This window comes from Coturnix japonica, chromosome 1 (genome assembly GCF_054131305.1).
Source record: "Coturnix japonica strain WE chromosome 1, WE-NBRP24, whole genome shotgun sequence".
NCBI lineage: Eukaryota > Metazoa > Chordata > Aves > Galliformes > Phasianidae > Coturnix > Coturnix japonica.
Window position 1 is genome coordinate 90,809,226 of NC_140663.1, and position 18,516 is coordinate 90,827,741.

Below are 18,516 nucleotides of genomic sequence, written 5' to 3' on the forward strand. Positions count from 1 at the left end.
GTCCTACTTATTAGGAATGACTTCTCCAAACTCCTGCCTACAAATTAATGTTGCACTTTGGAGAAAACAAAGAAATTTATTTCAGAGAAAGTGCTGGAATTGCATTTCTTTACTTCTTGCCATTTTTTCTTTGTTTGATATATCAAATTTCTTGCACAGTGCTTTCTTGTTTATCAGAGTTATTAATTTATGGTCTACTGCTGTGCAACAGTTCCTTAAGCTTACAGTATCTACTTTGTTGTCAATAAGAAAGATGAGAAACAAAAGTGTGAAGGATTCTCCTAGGGTAAAAAGAGAATGATAACCATTTCAAGTGAGAAACTTAAATAAGTGAAGAAAAGTTGGACCACAGAAAATTAGGATGAGACTGTCACTTTGTGTGAGGAAGTAACATAGTGTTGAGTTTTATCTCTAAAGCAATTATTGTATTTGGTTTATATTCAGCTAGTTCACATTGTCCAACATTTTTGCATTATAATGCAGTAACATTCTTTAATTTATTTGCTTTTTATCTTGCCAGTTGGCCTTCTTTCCTTTAGTTTCTTTCTTCCTTTGCAGTGTTGTATTAGATACAGGAAGGAAAACTTTCCACTTATTATAGTTGGAAATAGTGAATTAGAAAAATCTGAACCCAAAGAGAAAGGGAGGAAACATAAGCTTATATTCTTTTTCCAGGACAGAAAATGATAGCAAAAAGAAGAAAACAAAAAAAAAAAAAATCAGTTATAATTACATAATATAGTACAAAGTTTTCTAAAGTTTTTAAGATTTCTGGAACATTTATTATTGTCATTTATATAAATTTACCATATTGTCTGCATAGAAGCTATGCACGTCTTTTTCTGCTGTAGTGATTTACACTAGAAAGGCGATGCCTTAATGTTCTAAAAAGTTGAATTTCATCTGAAAGACAGGAATGGAAAGACTACTTATAATCTTGTATAACATCTTTTCTTCAGTGTTGCCACAATAAATAAATAAATAAAACCTAAATCTTGATGCTCCTCTCTAATCTCCCAAGGAAATTTTAAATAGGAGAGGTGCTCAAAGATTTAGTGAGAATTTAGCAAAAGCACAAACACATAGCCATCTCTTGTGATGAAGTTTTTTCTTAAAAGCTTTACCTCATTCATAAAAATGAACAGAAAGTTCCTATCTTCTGGTTTAACACAGATGAGTCCAGTGAAGGACATCAGATAACATATATGGAAGACCCTTTCCTATTTACTACCAGGGAAACTATGTCTACAATGAACACTATAACTACTGTTATTGTGCTGATCAACTAGTTATTTCCACTCCTAGATGGTTGCTTATATCGATGAGAAATTCAGAAAATATATTTTAAAATAAGTAATCTTTAGGGAGTCAGAGAAGTGGTGAAGGACAATTTGTATGCGTCTCTAAAGTATTGACTTCCATGTAAATTTTGGTTAAGTAAGACAGATTAGAACATTGTTTCTGTAGCAGGAGTATATATATATTCATAAATTTTCAGGGGAAAATAAAAACTTGAATTTATACAGGCAAGCTGTCAACTTCATAAATGGCAAAAATATTGACTTCATGAAGTTATCATAAAAGTACTTCCTGATATACACTTTAATATACAAATATTCGTATTGCACATTACAATAAAGTAAAGTATTACTACTATGCAAAGTGATATATAATATGCTGTATCGTATGTGTTTTATACATATTTGTCATGGTTTTATGATTTTTGGTTACTGGTATTCCAAATCATAATATCATGTAGTGCACTGGGAGTTCAAGTGTTAGTGCTCCAGTTTTGCGTACCGATCCGGAAGAAAAGAAGGACTACATTACCCAGGGGGCTTTGTGGTCAAAGATGAGATGGAACTCCTGGCAAGGTCACCTGATATCTCTGTTCTCCTTCACCTCTCCTCACTGCTGCCTGTCCTGACTGCACATATCACTTCAGTATCGGTGTAAGACCTTCAGCTTTTTGGACACTCTCTCATTATATTTGATTCATTACCTTCAGTTCTAATTATATTGTATTATAGTGTGTTATCTTGCCTTCCAATACAATATTTAGTAAATTATTTTGTTTCTCCTCAGATAGTTGCCGCTCTTTCTAAGTATTCTGGGGTCCCCTATTTCCCTTTTCCAGTGGCGCAGACTTTGCAAAATCCCTCTACCCCACTACTCACGGAACTGGGCTGAACCAGCCCATCAACCATTAACAGTATTTTTATACATCCACTAAATATGTGGAATCACTCAGCTTCTGTAATTTATCCTGCTAAAAGGTTTGCTAGTTTTATAGCATTCATGAATGTACTTATATTTTACCAATGTGGTAAACTATTTGCCTCTGTTTTTTAACCTCTACTGAATCTGCAGAGCCGTGATGTTATGGACAAAGTAATGTCTTTAGACTTCCTGAGGCTTTAACCAGCAGAGTTGTCAAATTAAACTGGGTCATTTTGTAAATGTATCTTTAACAAGTACATATGTCTGTCATGCTTCCCTACTCAGTCCTATAAATCAGTCTGTATCTAGCTGTCAGATGCTCTCAACCCAGTTGTCCTAATCTGTCAAGTAAAAATTATAGCATCTAGGTTCATATCCATCTCTGAAAATATTTATTTATACCAGTGACACGTCAAGGACACACAATCTTTTTTTATTATTTTCCCAGCAACAAAACCATTAACAGCTGGCTCAAGTCCCTGCCAGGAGGGTAGTGTTAATATATACAGAGAATTTATAGTGGAGGAAGACATGAGTCAAGCAAAATAATTTCTGGATTGTATTTTTAAGGACTCTTACTAAATTCCAGATGTAGAGCATTCAGATTTGTTTTAGTACACAATAGTAATTTTATGCCTCTTATGATCCTTCCCCTCCATTCTTCAACAGATGAGCCTGCACTCTTGTGTTGCAGTGATCTTGAGGTTGCCTATAGATCTGCCCTTTCTTCAGTACCTAGTAGTTAACTATTGCAGTTCTAATGAGAAATCACAGAATCAGGCACATCATAAACCCTTTATATAACTTTAGAGGAGTAAACAATGTATGGAGAATTTGAAGCTAATGCTTGTTGTCCTAGTTCCATCAACTCTTCCTGAGCAGAAAATACGATATCAGTGTTTAAGAGTAATGGGAGCTGGGAGATAATAGGATAATCTAATTTTGAAAAGAAAACAAATTTTTATTGTGTGTATGTGAATAAATGTAGAGGAGAGTAGGCTTTTACTTGCAAAGCTTAGAAATTTTAGACTGCGCCCTGTTAAAGCAACCACTGAAACTCACCTGCACTCATTTTAAGACAAGAAGAAAAAGAACAGTAATTCTTTGATATCTTGTACACAAACAAAAATCTAAATCTCAGTCTGCTGTAAACTTAAAACTTCTTGTAGTCATACTAAAAGTAATTTTGTCTCTGTGCAAGTGCATATATGCATGCCTAAGACGGATAAATTACCAGGAACTCTTTATGTATTATTAACTCAGCTTCATTTTGAGCATTTTGAACGTTTATTTTGAACATTTATATGTTTGTTTTTGCTTTTTTTTCTGGATATACTAAGGGTAGGATGATGAAGAGGGAAGGATAGCTGCTCCAGCAGTCAGGAATTGTGCTCTTCAAAGAGCAAGGACTCGAGTGTTGGAAGTTTCTCTAGAAATCTGCCACAGACTGAGCTGACCGCTGCTTAAACAAAGTTCATAACTCCACTTTCTACGGGAAAACTCTCTAAAAGAATTGTTTATTGTTTTCCATTGAAAAGTGATACTTTCTCAAAAACAATCTCTGTTTCCTCCATGACAGGTGTGGAACTTTGGTGAATTCCTTGCACATAAGAAAACAAAATGGGAATAGCCCAGGGATGAAGCATTTTACCTAGCAAACTGGAAAAGGAGTTAATCACTTTGGAACCCCCTCAGGTGGATGATAGTGTATTGAACTTATCACAAAATGAAATCTTTCATCAGTGCTATTTAAATTGTTGTCTTCTTCTCTGACAAGCTGTCTTATTTAAGACAGGATAAAGTTACCGTTTTAACAATCATTTCAATAATATTATTCAGAATGAGCTTTTGGAGAATTGAAATACAGCAGATGAATTTAAAATAAAATAAAATAAAATAAAATAAAATAAAATAAAATAAAATAAAATAAAATAAAATAAAATAAAATAAAATAAAATAAAACCGTCCTGAAAGTAAATTACTTTTAAAACCAGAACCCTAAAACTCATATAAAATAGTTCCCAACTATTTTTTACTAGTATATACATACACTAGTGTATAAATATATACTAATTTTATACTGATACAGCTGTTTGCTTTTCCTAAAATCCTTGGAGTAATTCAAGTGCAACCACTCCATTTAAAGCAGGACATGATGAAGAGCAGTCCCATGAAATGCAATAGGCTGTGATGGATGTTCATCATGATCCTTTCTGCCCTTGAGAGTGGTGTATAACTGAACTATCCATGAACAGACAACAGAGTTTTCAAAACCAGTTAATTAAATAACTCCAGAAGTAGTAGGTTTACCACTTAGCAAAAGTTGAAAAGATAGAGATATGCTGAAGAGAAACAACAGTACAACAGCTTTAATTTCTTAATAGCTGGTTAGAGAAAATAGCTGATTAGAGGAGAGAAAAAAAAACCCCACAAACAAATCCACTCTGAATTTCAGTCCGTTGAAATCCAGTGTAGAAAGCAGAAAGAGAAAACAGCAACAGTTAAGTTTTGACAAATTAAGTTTAGGGAGGGAAGGTGAGATTATACAACAGTCCAGTTTCATCTTAAAATCTGGATATTATGGAAGCATTTAAATACTTTAAGTTGCATGGATCTAATGCTATTTCATTTATTGACATGTATGGGATCTTTCTTCACAATTATTTCACAAAGAAACCCATCCAAAAGTGGACTGAAAGTGTCCAGTGTAGATAGAGCCATATGAAAAAGCGATTTACTTGCAGAATTTTACAGTTTTTCTTGGAGTGATAGCATGCCTCCTTCTCTGGTTTTAATTCTGATTTGTTCTTCTTTGTTATGCTCCCAAAGACTCATAGTAATAAGTATTCAAAATGTATTACATTAATTTGTACTTTTGAATGTATTTCATAATGTTCAATTTAGGCATTTTCCCCCAAATAAACCACTGACATTTTTATAAAAAAATATTGGTAATTTAATTGCAGGTGTTAGTTACAGCAAATTCCCCTTTAACCTTTTGTAGGAAAGCGTGCAGTTCTTGCATACACATAATGAATTAATCATGAGCTTGTGTCTCTGAACAAAAATCGTATTTGAAAGAATTTATTGTGAAAGAAGTTGTATCATACATAATGAAGTGTTATAAAAGCCCTGAATGATTTCAAGTGACTGATTCCACATTAGGCACTGGGAAAGCCGTGCCTGGAACAGCTAGAAATAAGTACAGAGGGCCTGATGTAAAGCATGTTGAATTTTTTCCATTGTGTATAGTAGACATAAAGTTTTTCAATGTCATGGGATGGAAAAAATTTATTTTATGGAACAAACACTCACAAAGAAACACAACTTATTTCTTAAATACGTGTACTTTCTTCCTTATGTTTTTAATGGGAAACGTGTGCACTGTGAGGTGAGTACATCAAATTCCCCTGCTTTTTGCAGGGGATTAGTTAATTTTACAGGGAAATCAATATCCGATAACAGGAGCAGATCAATAGTGTTTGAGTTTGGTTGAGCATGCCAATGAGACACAGTGAGATATGAGATTTCTTTGGTTTTCTGACTCTAAAAATTAAGAGTTGCAGGAGCTGAGACTGTCTCAGGATCAAGCATTGAATTTATGTCATATTTTTTGAAATCTGGAAATGGGAACGTTACTATATATTTAATGTACGTTCTTTCAGCTGCTGATGCAGCATTCTGAACAGAATAAAAGTGAAATTAATGGCTGCAAGCTGAAAGAGGCTTTAGCAGTGAAAAAGGTCTCTAACAGATTCATGGTTGTTTTGTAAAAAAATCCACCAGCTTTTGTGTCTTGGGAAATTGTTGCTGCCTATGCTTCAGGGACTGTATGAGCCAGATCATGAAGAAGAACCATCTTAAGAACAATTTTAATCTGGTATTTCAGAAATAACACCAACATTTAATATTTACTTCCTAGGTAAAATATGTATATTTTTAAAAACTATTATTTTCTTTATGATGGACAGAACAGAATGTATGCTTTTCTGGAGCATGTTTTCAACAGAGAGTATATTTATCAACTATCCAATACTCCAGTTCATTTTTGCTGAATTATGGGAAAACTGTTGTTGGATTTGTCACCTTGCACAGATTGCATTTCTCCAAATAGTTATTTAAAACACCTACCTAGAAACATGGTTCTTAAATATATATGTTTTTATATTAAAAATAGCTTTGTATATATGGCCCCTCACTGCAAGAAAGACATTGAAGCCATAGAGGGTGTTCAAAGAAGGGCAACAATACTGGTGAGGGCTCTGGAACATAGGCCTTATGAGGAGTGGCTGAAGGAGCTGGGATTGTTCAGCCTGGATTAGAGGAGGCACAGGGGAGACCTTATTGCTCTCTATAACTACATGAAGGGAGGTTGTTGTGATGTGGGGGTCAGCCTTTTCTCTCATGTAACTGGTGACAGACTAGAGGAAATGACTTCAAGCTGCACCAGGGGAGGTTCAGGCTGCACATTAGGAAATACTACTTCTATGAAAGAGTGGTCAGGCTGTGGAATGGGCTGCCCAGGGAGGTGGTGGAGTCACTGACCCTGGAGGTGTTCGAGGAATGTTTGGATGCTGGGTTGAGGGACATGGTTTATTGAGAACTGCTGGTGGAGGGTGGGTGGTTGGACTGGATGACCTTTTAGGTCTTTTCCAACCTTGGTGATTCTGTGATTCTGTGATATTTCTGGTTAATTAAATGTTACATTTTACTTAAAATACTTGTATATAAAGAATGATTTCCTTATGATTGGTGTGCATAAACGTAAGTTTTTATTGGATAATTAAAAGTTCACACTGGACTCTCCCATTCTGTTATACAAACTTTGCTAACACACTAGCAGGTTTTGGAGCCCCATTGCCTGGTTGCTGTACTACTATCTCTGATACAGCTGCCTTCTCACATTAGCAGTAGTACACACTTGCAGGCTGTAGGTCTCAACAGTTAGTTTTAAAAGTATCATCTTTGTGGAGGAAATAAATGAACCTCAATATATTTAGAGGAGATGAAAATTTGACTTCAGATTCAATGTTGACTCGAGCACATTAGTTAAGCAAGGGGTATACCATATTTTCTTTTCCCAGAAAATTATTTTCAAATGAACACTGGGAGTAATCATCAGCTGCAATTTCAGAGTATTTAATGTTATTGCAAATATTACAAAAAAGTAAGAGACTATGAGTTCATCCAAACTCTGGAAACAAACAGAGCAAGAACAAGTAGCTGAAAGCAAAAGAAAACACCAAAACTGAAATAATGGCGAAGAAAAATCATGTAGATATTTTCAGTGTAGCCATGCATTGTAGCTTTCTTTTACAATGAATCTTACACACTGGGAAGATTTGCTATGAAATCTTTTGGATGGTGGGGAAGACCATTAAGATTTTTGCTTCATTTCCTGATCCTGTAAATACATGCAGATTTTTTTCTAACTTTTATTTTTGAAGCTCTCTGTCACTCAAAGATGCTAATCAGAGGTTTAAATTTAAGTAGGTGTGTGTCTGTGGGACTGAGGGGTTTTTTTGATATATTTTTAGCTGACAGATTCATTGCCCTTCAAGTACTTCATAACTTGGAAATAACTTCATAACTCTTTTTGGAAAGACCACTTTTAGGTAACAATTCTACAGAATTATGTTGTGGTAACACCTGAAAGTTGGGCAGGGCTGTATGGCAGCAGTGGCCTTAGTGAGGCCTTGATAGGATGTGGTGGGTGTTATGCTGCACTGCCACATTGTAGACTGCATGTAGGGGTCAGCAGCTGGACTCAGCAGGAGAGCTGCTTTCACTCTGTGAAATACATTCCTGTCTGTGCTAGGTGGAGGATCTCCGATGCAGATCTGAAGAGACCAGCCAGAAGAGAAGTGAGAGAATGGGAAAGAAGATTTGTACTGATGTATTTGATGAATGCTGTCTCACCTTCAGGCTTGGTCTGGGGAGATCATCTTCACAACTCCCTTATATAAAACCATTTCTTCTGGCTTTCTACTGACTCAAGGGAGACGGGAAACACTTTGTTCATTTTTTGTTTTTTTGATGTTTTGGTTTGACACAGGATTTTTCTGAGTAGTCTGCAGCAAAAGTTCCCTCTTAGGATCCCCAGACTTTGCAAGGATATGGGGGATTCCTGTTATGGAATCAGAATCTGCCTCTTTTAAATTAATTAGTAAAGGAATTTATGGTACAATGCTATAACTGACATGCATAAAAAAAATCCTGAAACTGAAATGACATATAGAACTCCTTTAGCATCACACTAAATACTGCCATTGATGCTGAATGCATTCAAAATCTTCTTCCAAAGCGTGGCTTTTCTGTAACAAAGACTGATGGAAAATTTAGAAGTTCTCTTTTGTGGATTTCTTGTTGGTAAAAGCTTACAAAAATGGAATGCTTAAGAAAAAAATCTGTGCTTAATAGATTTTTCTTTATGATCTCCTGTTTGATTTTTTGGCATGGATATTTGTGTTACATTGTACAATCACCTTGTAAAGTTCATTTTTTCCTAACTACATTATAGTGCTATTATAAGTGCACTTGTTAAAATGACACCTTTTTATCACTGTCTGCTAATATAGCTACAGTAAGAACTCATCAACCTTTCCATTCTGCGTAAACTGTTGTGTTCAAGGCCTTAAAACTCTACTATATACACCTACTCCATGCTAACATTTGCCTTACAAAGTCTCATCCAAAGAACAATGGTATTTATTAAAAAATTCCTTTAGGTTTTAGAAACTATTTTTGAAAAACAAAAGCAGAAATACTGTTTTTGATCTTAGGGTTGCTTAGAATTTTGAACAGGTAGTCAGAGAGTAAGCTGCAGGGGAAGGAGGGCCATGTGGGACTTCCTGCTTCTTCTCTGTGCTGCTTGATTCTGCTCATTCAGTATGAGTTCAAGGGTTCTTTTGCATAGTTTTGTAACCACCAGTTTTCCAGTACTCTATTCCCAAGCTACTTTAATATCATACTCAAGAAACCACCTCCATCTAGGAGCCCTGTCTTGTTTTGACTTAGATTCAGCAATATGACCACAATGAATGATTCTGAAATGACTGCTTGAAGACCTTCCAGAGAGTGACTGACATTCCTTGTATGGTTTCTAGAAAGATTTTCCAAAGCTTTTGTTTTCATCTGGTGACTGTAGAAGTCCAGGTGTTTGGAGAATAAAGTGGTCCAATTGGCTTCCATCATCAGTCTGACCTTGAGGAAATTGCAGCTCCTTTAGTCTATGAGCCAGGAAAGCTTAATGATGATTAAGCTGCCTGCATTTGACAATGCTGCACGTGACCTTTATTGAACAAAATATCTGCTCATGTGTCTGGAGGAAAAAAAAAAAAAAAAAAGAATGACTGTTCTTAGCCACTCTCACTGGTGACAGGTGACAGGACAAGGGGAAATGGCCTCAAGTTGTGCCAGGGGAAGTTTAGGTTGGTGCTGTATCTGATGCATGGACTCAGATGTGAATGATCCAATTTGTTTATTACAAGTTCTCACATCACTTATATACCTTCAAAAACTTTCTTTTCCTAGCTTTCCCATTCTCTCCTACATGTCAACAGAACATTCCACATACACTTCTTCAACCATGCATGCAGGCGCTTATCCAATCAGAGCTGTGAACTGTTCTTTCTTATTCCAGAGGTGTCCTTGGTTCTCATGCTGTTTATCTTGCTCCGCAGCTGCTGCTCCGAACAGTCCTTCTTGTATTCCCACAGATTGGATATCAGGAAGAACTTATTTACAGAAAGGATTGTTAAGCACCGGAATAGGATCCCCAGGGAGGTGGTTGAGTCACCTCTCTGGATGTGTCTAAAAACCATTTGGTTGTAGTGCTCAGGGACACAATTTAGTGGAGGATTGTTAGAGTAGCATGGTTAGGTTGTGGTTGGACTTGATGATCTCTAATGTCTTTTCCAACCTGAGTGATTCTAAGATTCTGGGATTCTATAGTTATGGTCTGTAAATATATGAGCTGAGAGGAGACCAAAAGCAGACAGAGCTATGGATGATAACTCCTGGTAAAAGCGGGTGGGCTCTGAGACTTAGTCAGTTTTTAAGGATGTTTTTTAGGACCTGGCAGAGGCAAACAGTTTTGTACTTCTCAGCACTGGAAAGAAGACTTCTGTTGTTGGTCAAAACAATCTGCTCCAGTGGGAAGTGTTTTATTATGCTCAAAGCTTTATTTTGAAAGCCCTAAGGATTATAAAGAGAAAAGCAAAGCAAAAAACAAACAAACAAACAAAACCCAAAAAAATTAAATTAGCTGTGAAATTTGTGGCCCCTTGGAGGCCTCTCTTTTGCCTGTACCTGCCAAGTTATTGCCAAGTTATTCCCATGGGAACCCAGGAACCACCTCAAAGCCTGTCTGGGACTCTAGTTTCCACTTGTCCATTAAAGTGGAAAGAACCTGATATTAAAGACACTTGCTGACTGGTATTAGTCTTTATACTCTCATCTTCATTCTCCTCAACTGTTTCTTGAGATCTTAGTATTTGTTTTTCTCCCCAAGGCTGTATGTGCTTCCACACTGCTTCCTCCTTCCTTATTCCCCATTCTTTCCTGCTTCTGGTACTCCTTCTTTCATACTTTTCTAGCTTCCTCTTCTGGTGCGCAGTGTTACCAGAACATCTTCAATAAACACTGCAAAGTGCTTCTTCAGGATTGCAAAGAAACTTCATAACAGCTTTTAGGGAAAAACAAAACAAAACAACAACAACAACAACAACAACAACTTTTTACACCATTTTAATTTTGTTCAAAGTTATGTTTTATTTGATACTTAGGGAAAAAAAAAAAAAAAAAAAAAAAAGACTTTAACAAAGGATAAGTCAGCTCTGCTCTCAAAACTTGCTGGTCTATGCACCTTTAGGATCAGTTAAGCCCAGATGGAGTCATGCCAGATGGAGTCATGTTACATACGCATTAGGCTTATTATGTTATTATTTGAGTTTATCATAGAGTAATTGAGACAGAGAGTTATTCATGGGACCACCCTGTTTAAGCTATTTCTTGTCAAAAAGAAATCAAACCAAAGTATTCCCATAAGTATAGAATGCACTCTGCTGCTTTGACTTAAGAAAAAGACCACCTCTGTTAAGCACCGATTTATTTTTCTATGTTGGTCTCTTGAGTAATCACTGTCGGCGAATTTTCCTGTGTTTTCTATAGTGGAAGAAGAATGTTTTGAAATATTTTGATTTTGTCTTATGTATATGTAAGAAAATGTGATATGTGGTAAAGTGATGTATAGCAAAAAAAAAAAAAAAAAAAAAAAAAAAAACCCAAAACCTTGATACATGTATTGGATGTATCAAGCAGAGGAAATGTAGAAGATATTTTCTTAAGCATAAGTTCTACTTTATTTGGGAGATAAACATTGGAGGGGATGGGAACACTTAGGAAAACGTATAGAAGCTTTTTATAGTGTGTTGAAGCAACTTTTTTCTGATAAATATTTGGAAAAGGTTCAAAAAAATTCTGGTAGCAGTATATAATATCTCTTTTCTTATTTTTTCTTAATATGGTTGATTTATACTCGGACTATGTTAGAAACACATTTTATGCAAATTACTTCTATTTTGTACACTCTAAGCACTCTATTGAAAGTCAGTCAATATTTTAATTATCTTAATGATGTACATAACTATCCTTCTCTGGATCTGTAAATAAAGAGGAAAAGTGTGCTACATTTACTTTGGGAAGGAAAAGACAATTATTTTTTTTTAATCTATCTATCTTATGATCAGTTTAACTCTGAATTACTGTGAATTCAGGGAAATCGTCTACACGGATCATACTTGTGAAGTATGTTTTCACAATATGCTAGATCAGTAGATTTTTGTCATTGTAAGAACCTCAGAGTTTGATACAAGATAGAATAAGTATTGGTATTTCTTCAAATTTATTACTTCTGTTTTATTTTCACAGAAATCTAAAAGAAAATAGACTCTCTTTTCTGTTAGATCAGTGCAAAATTTTGCCTGAGACATTGCTTCTGAGTATAGTAGTTTAAACTCTCATGCTCAGAGTGTTTAATTACTGCAGAATTGCTCTGCTTCCTTGCATTTCTAGAGATGTTCTTCACACTGCCATTTTGCTTTTTCACTGCATTATGAAACAAAATGTTAAAATGACATGGAGTTTCCCTCTCTTAAGCATTTTTATGGATTTTTTCTTTTGTTTTGTTTTGATTTAATAAGAGGCACAGTTTAGGACCGATAGGAAATTGCACTGGCAACTTTCCAGAGCCTGAGGGGTCTATATCATTCAATACTCATTTATGATAATGTATTCTGGCCTTGTTTGACTCCCTTAGTTTACAACATTTAGAAGACTAAAATACACTATCAAATGAAACAGTTGATTTTTTTTTTTTTTTTAATTCCTTTTCTTCTCTCTTTCCTTCTTTATGTTTTGTTCCTCTTTCTTTGTATTCTCCATGCTTCTCTTTCCAAATTATGACACTTCTTCCTTTCCACAGAAAGAACATACAACTTCAAGGTAGTTTTTATAGAAAAGAAACTCTTCTAATTAAGATTTGAGCTTTTACACAACTGATAATACATTATGAATTACTTTACTTGAAGGTCTTCATATTAAAAGAAATCCCTATTTTTGTTTTTGGTAGTTCAGAAATATAAATTTTATATAGTTTCATGGGTTATTTCCCAGGAAGCTCCTCAAAAGCTGTTAAAACTGTTACTTTAGAATGTTTAATTTTCAAATCTGATGAAAGTTCTTATTGAAGTTTATTTCATACCAGAACTGTCAGCCTTTATTGCAACTCATCAGTGGTGCTGGGATTTGAGAAATGCCTGCTGGTCAGGGATGATCAAGAGAAGTTCCGGCAAATTCTACATTTTGTCCAGAAAAAGCAGCATTCTCACTCAATCTTTGCCATCAGGGAACCGAGATTGAGAATCTCCTCCAGGAGTCATTCAATTTTTTTTTTTAAATAGCATCTTAAATTGTCCCTTGGAGGACCCACCTATCTGTATTGACTACTGAAGGGCTCTTGACAGGTAAGCTACGTCTCTGTGAATCTCTTTTTGTCATACTTGGAGTCAAGGACTTCAAAGGATCTGAAAAACAGGTTAAAAATTAGATCATTTTCAGAGGACGCGTAATATTTTCCTAGTATTACTGGTTGTTTTATTTTGGTTTTTTGCTCCAAAATGTACAACTACTGCTACTAAAAATTATTACTAAATATATTCTTCCTATTTCATGGGAATCAAACAATGTGTGAAAAGCAATACAGTTATTGGTCATAGCCTACATGGGTTCATAAGGGGAAAGTCCTATTTAATAAACATAATTATCAGCAGTCAGATCAGCACCACACAGCCGATTGCTCACTCCTCTCCCTTCCTTCCAAAAAGATAAGGGAGAGAAAGAATCAGAAAGAAGAAACTTACCACCAACCAACCCATATCCAGCCAGCCCCTCAAGAATGGCTGACCCATGACCAACTCTCCAGAGCTGTATGCTATTTACATGATGTCATATGGTGTGAAATATCCCCTGGCCAGTTCAGGTCAGTAGAGCTGGTTGTGTCTCCTCCCAGCCCATTGCAAGCAGGACAGTAAGAGAAGCTGAAATGTCTTTTGTTCTGTACAGCATTGCTCAGCAACAACTAAAATATTGGTGTGTTGTCAACGTGGTTCTTCTCCTAAAGCTGAAACTTAGCCATCATACCAGGCACTGTGAAGAAAAACAACTCTATCCCAGATGAAACCAGCACATCGATCTAGCTGACCAAGGGCAGCCAACTGATGTAATTTCTTTGGATTTCAGCAAAGCTTTCAATTCTGCTTCTCACAGTATCCTTCTGGACAAAATGTTTGGCACACAGATAGAAAAAAATAAATAATAATAATAACATAATGTGATGGCTAAACAGTTGACATATGTGTCAGGCTCAAAGGGTTGTAGCAAATGTGGTTACATCAGGCTGGAGGGCAGTCATGGGTGGGGTTCCATACTGCTCCATGTTAGAGCCAGTTCTATTCAACGTTTTTACCTATGACTTGAATGCAGGACTTGAAGGCATACTAATTAAGTTTGTGGATGACACTAAATTGAGAAGAGATATTGGCTCAGTCAGAGAGAGGACTTGCAGAGAGATCTTGACAAATTAGAGGGCTGAGCAATTGCCAACTGTGTGAAGTTTTAAAAAAGCAAGCGCCAGATTCTGCACCTGGGAACAGGCAAAAGGGCATCCACTTGGAAAGGGATTTGAAGGTTCTGGGTGATGAACAGCTGAATCTGAGTCAGCAGCATGCCCTGGCAACCCAAAGGGTCAACTGAGGTGCATCAGGCCCAGCACTGCCAGCCAGGCATGGGAAGGGATTGTCCTGCCCTGCTTTGCACTTGAAGCCTCACCTTGAGCGCTGTGCGCAGCTTTGGACACTGCAATATAAGAAGGACATAAAACTAATAGAGAGCATCCAAAGGAGGGCTGTGGAGATGGGGAAGAGCCTGGAGGGCAAAATGCATGAGGACAGGCTGAGGTCCCTTGGCTGGTTCAGCACAGAGCAGATGAGCTGACGGAGGCCTGATGGCAGCTGCAGCTCCTCACAGGGAGCAGAGGGTCAGCGCTGAGCTCTGCTCTCTGTGACAGCAACAGGAACCTTTACAATGTTTCAATTCCTGAGGACTCGTGAGAATGGGTTTCCAAAAGCTTCTGTTTCACCCAGCTTTTCATGCAAAACAGGAAGGTGATCTTTAACTACAAAAAGCAGTACAATTTTCAGTTGCACCACAGACTCAGCCCGTTGTAAGAATCTACCATATTTATTAAAAGTGGCATCCCTCACTGTGAGCTCTCAGGTGGCAAACTAACTTCTAAGTCTGCCTGCAACATGGAGTAATTAACTGTCCTAAGTGCAGCCCTCTGAGTCCTACGAATGCCTCTGCTCTTCAGTTTCGATAACACATGTCTACATTTTCATATGCTGCCCTTTGCCATAAGCCTGAGGCATTTTCTAGCCTTGTATTCTAGCTTTTCCATAATGCCCGAGGCTTTATAAAGACCTTGATAACTTTTTTTTTTTTTCTTTCCTTATTTTTCCTAGAAGAGAATTCATATGTACTCTTATTTAAATTATAATTCCCTAATGGAGAAATAAACCAAAAGGCAGACAGGTAGGAGGCACAGAAGTAAAAATATACAGGTGAGACCAGAAGGCAGAAAAAGGGGCTGACATGCAGCTGGATGATGAAGGGGTAGTGCTCTTAGAACATTATATTTGCTCCCCTTTAGAAACTTTTGGATGTGTTTTAGAACACTTGCAGCCTTACAGAATAATCAAACAATTGGAAATGCTGTAACTTGCTGTTTACTGCTTTATCAAACTATCCGTTATAGCTGTGGAATTATTTAGCGGACTGACCCTGGCTGATCTGCTTTCTAGTGGATCAGTGAACCAAGATCTTCTTTTTAAGCTGCCTTACAAGTGTCCAATATCTTGGTTCCTTGTACTCTTATTAAAAATAACACTTCTATTCATTCATGATTTTAAACAAAATAACAGAAATTAAATATTGGATTATTAATCTGTTGTATTAGGCGTATGTGGGCTTTGGGTTGTGACGTGTTAGGCCCTTCCCCTTGCGATAAGGACCAATGACATATGCAGCCCTAGTGGGCGTAGTTACAATAAGGACCAGTGACTGTGCAGCCCTAGTGGGCGTATTTACGTTATTGATCCGTGATGTGTGTAGTTTTAGTAGACGTACACGATAAGCATAGAATATATAAGCATGTATCAGCTTCAATAAATTGCCTTTTGCTGTTCACCACGTTGGTGTCACCTCAGTGATTGGCCAAGCTGCAGTCTTCAAGGGAAAAGGACACAAGAAGTCACATGAAGAATCTGTTTTATTAGGACTTCTGTCACTTACGACTATGGAAAGATCAGGAAAAAAATAAATAAATAAAAAATCCAGCAGTTATTCTTTTGAAAATCTATTGCACATATTATTACAACCAGGGCAAAGGTACTCATACTGTAGACTTTGGAACAATGTAAATGTCCAGAAGGTTTTGCTTTTTTGGGAGACTAAAACTTTTTTAGTGAAGTTAGGGAAACAGTTGACTTATTATTTTTGTATTAATTTTAACTTTTCTAATTACAGAACGAGAGTAATTTAGGACAGCTTAGTCTTACCTGAAACTAGCAAAATCATGTTTTCTATATTTGTTAAGATACTTCCATCAAATAAGTAATTTTATGCCTTGGTAACAGTGTAAATTGAAAACAGTGTAAATGTAGCATTCACCAGCAGAGTAAACAAAGCATGATGAGAAGCACACAGTGGGACTGGTTTATAAAGGTGAATGTAAAGGAGATGACTCAGCAACAGGAGAAAAAGAAGGTGTTTCTCTGACAAATGAATAGTCTTCTTTTTTTTCCAAAAACCAGTAGTGATATAAATTATTATGCTTCTTAGAATGCTGTTAGCAATAGGGGATTGACCTTGTGCTTTGTGTTTGTTGTTGTTTGAACATGTGATATTTACTGTAATACAGTAATCAGATTTCATGTAAATTTTAAAAATTATTCCATGCTAAAGAACTGGTATTTTATTTATTCATCTCTGAGACTAAAAAGATCTTAAAAATGGTCTGAGGGCACACTTTCATCTCAGTCAGGTGTTTAATCCATCTTTACTAGGCTGTGGAATAGATTTAATGGTCAGTCAATGTGGCGGTAGGATGTCACTTTTTCCTAGACTTTCCTACTAGATGCAGGAATTTTACACGTAAACCTTGCTCATAACTTTTGTGGAGTATGACTTTGACTGGTTCTGATGCTTGGACTTTACTCTAGCTTTGCTCCTCTATAGAGATATTAATTTCTCATGATTGCCTTTGCAAACTTGTATGTAATTAAAATTGTCGGGAATGTCCTTCGTGATAAACTGACTTGTAACTACGTCAGTGCATAATACCAAAAAGCTTTTGAAACATTTCATAAAATGTATTTATTTTCTGATCAGCTTAGTATTGATACAACTACTTTCTTTTGAGTCTCTGTTATCTCTTTTGTTTCTTTTCACTTTGTCCTGCATTTTATTGTTCTGGCAAACTTTTTTACTCTATTTCAGTAACTCATAATGTGTCTTTAATAAGAGAATGTAAGAAGAGATTGATTTGACATGATCCTCTTTGACACTGCACTATATATTTTTTTCAAATCTGTAAAAAGGATCAGGGAATTCCTTTATGCCTAAATTATTTATATGAACACAAAGAGAATGTGGTGGTGGTATAATCTTTTATTAATAAACCTCTTAGATACTGGCCCTGTTGCAGATGAATTCTGCTAGGGAGGAAATATCTGTGACAGCCCACGAATGGCAAGTACCAGATATACTGCTCTGGAAGACAAAGAATTCAGCATGACTGACATTTTCTATTGCCATGTTTGAGTGAGGACAAGACCTTCAGAAACATCACCCATTAGAGATTTCTGTTTAAAATATTTTTAGATTAGTCTACTTCAAAAGCAATGGAGCATTCTTTATATGGTATATAAACAATATAAATAGATCCTCTCTGTTATGTTTCTTAGCATTTACCATTTTGAAATGCTCTGCACTATCTCTTTCCTCACTGCAAAAAGGAATAGGGTAATGATATTTGTCTCATTCTCAAACATCACAATGCAGCAATGTAGATGTTCTTGAAATGTGACACATTATTAGGATAAAATCTGGTTGCTCTGAGTACTAATTACATCAGTAAATCACCTGCTACATTGTCTCCCATTGAGAGATGTGTCTAACTAAATGTAAGGCTATGATTCAAATTTGATAAGATTAATTTCCAGAATGATCTTTTTCTTCCACTTACAAGTAAATCACCAGCAATTGTATTACATTTTGAAGTCAGTCTAAGCAAGAAATCTAGCAACGTCTAATTTAAGGAAAAATCAATTCCTACTCTTTTATATATTTTGATTATTTGGCCTAGATTTGGTGAATATGTATCTCATAATAGCATTTTCTTTTCTATTGAAATCTTTCACTAGAGTGAATCTGTCTGTATTGCAACCTCTCTTTCCCCCTGGTTAATAAGTTCTGTTCAGAGTATCTGATAATTCTTCAAATCTGGACACGTCAAAACCCAATGCTAAAATGATGCATAAAAAGTAATTTGTGGTTTTAAACTTTGGTTTCAAGTGTCTCCTATAAATGTAAAATATAGTGTTTTCCATTAGAATAGCTCTGCCTCTTGCTCTTTTAATAGAGGCATTGGAAACTTTTAAAAGTAGAATAGAATCCATT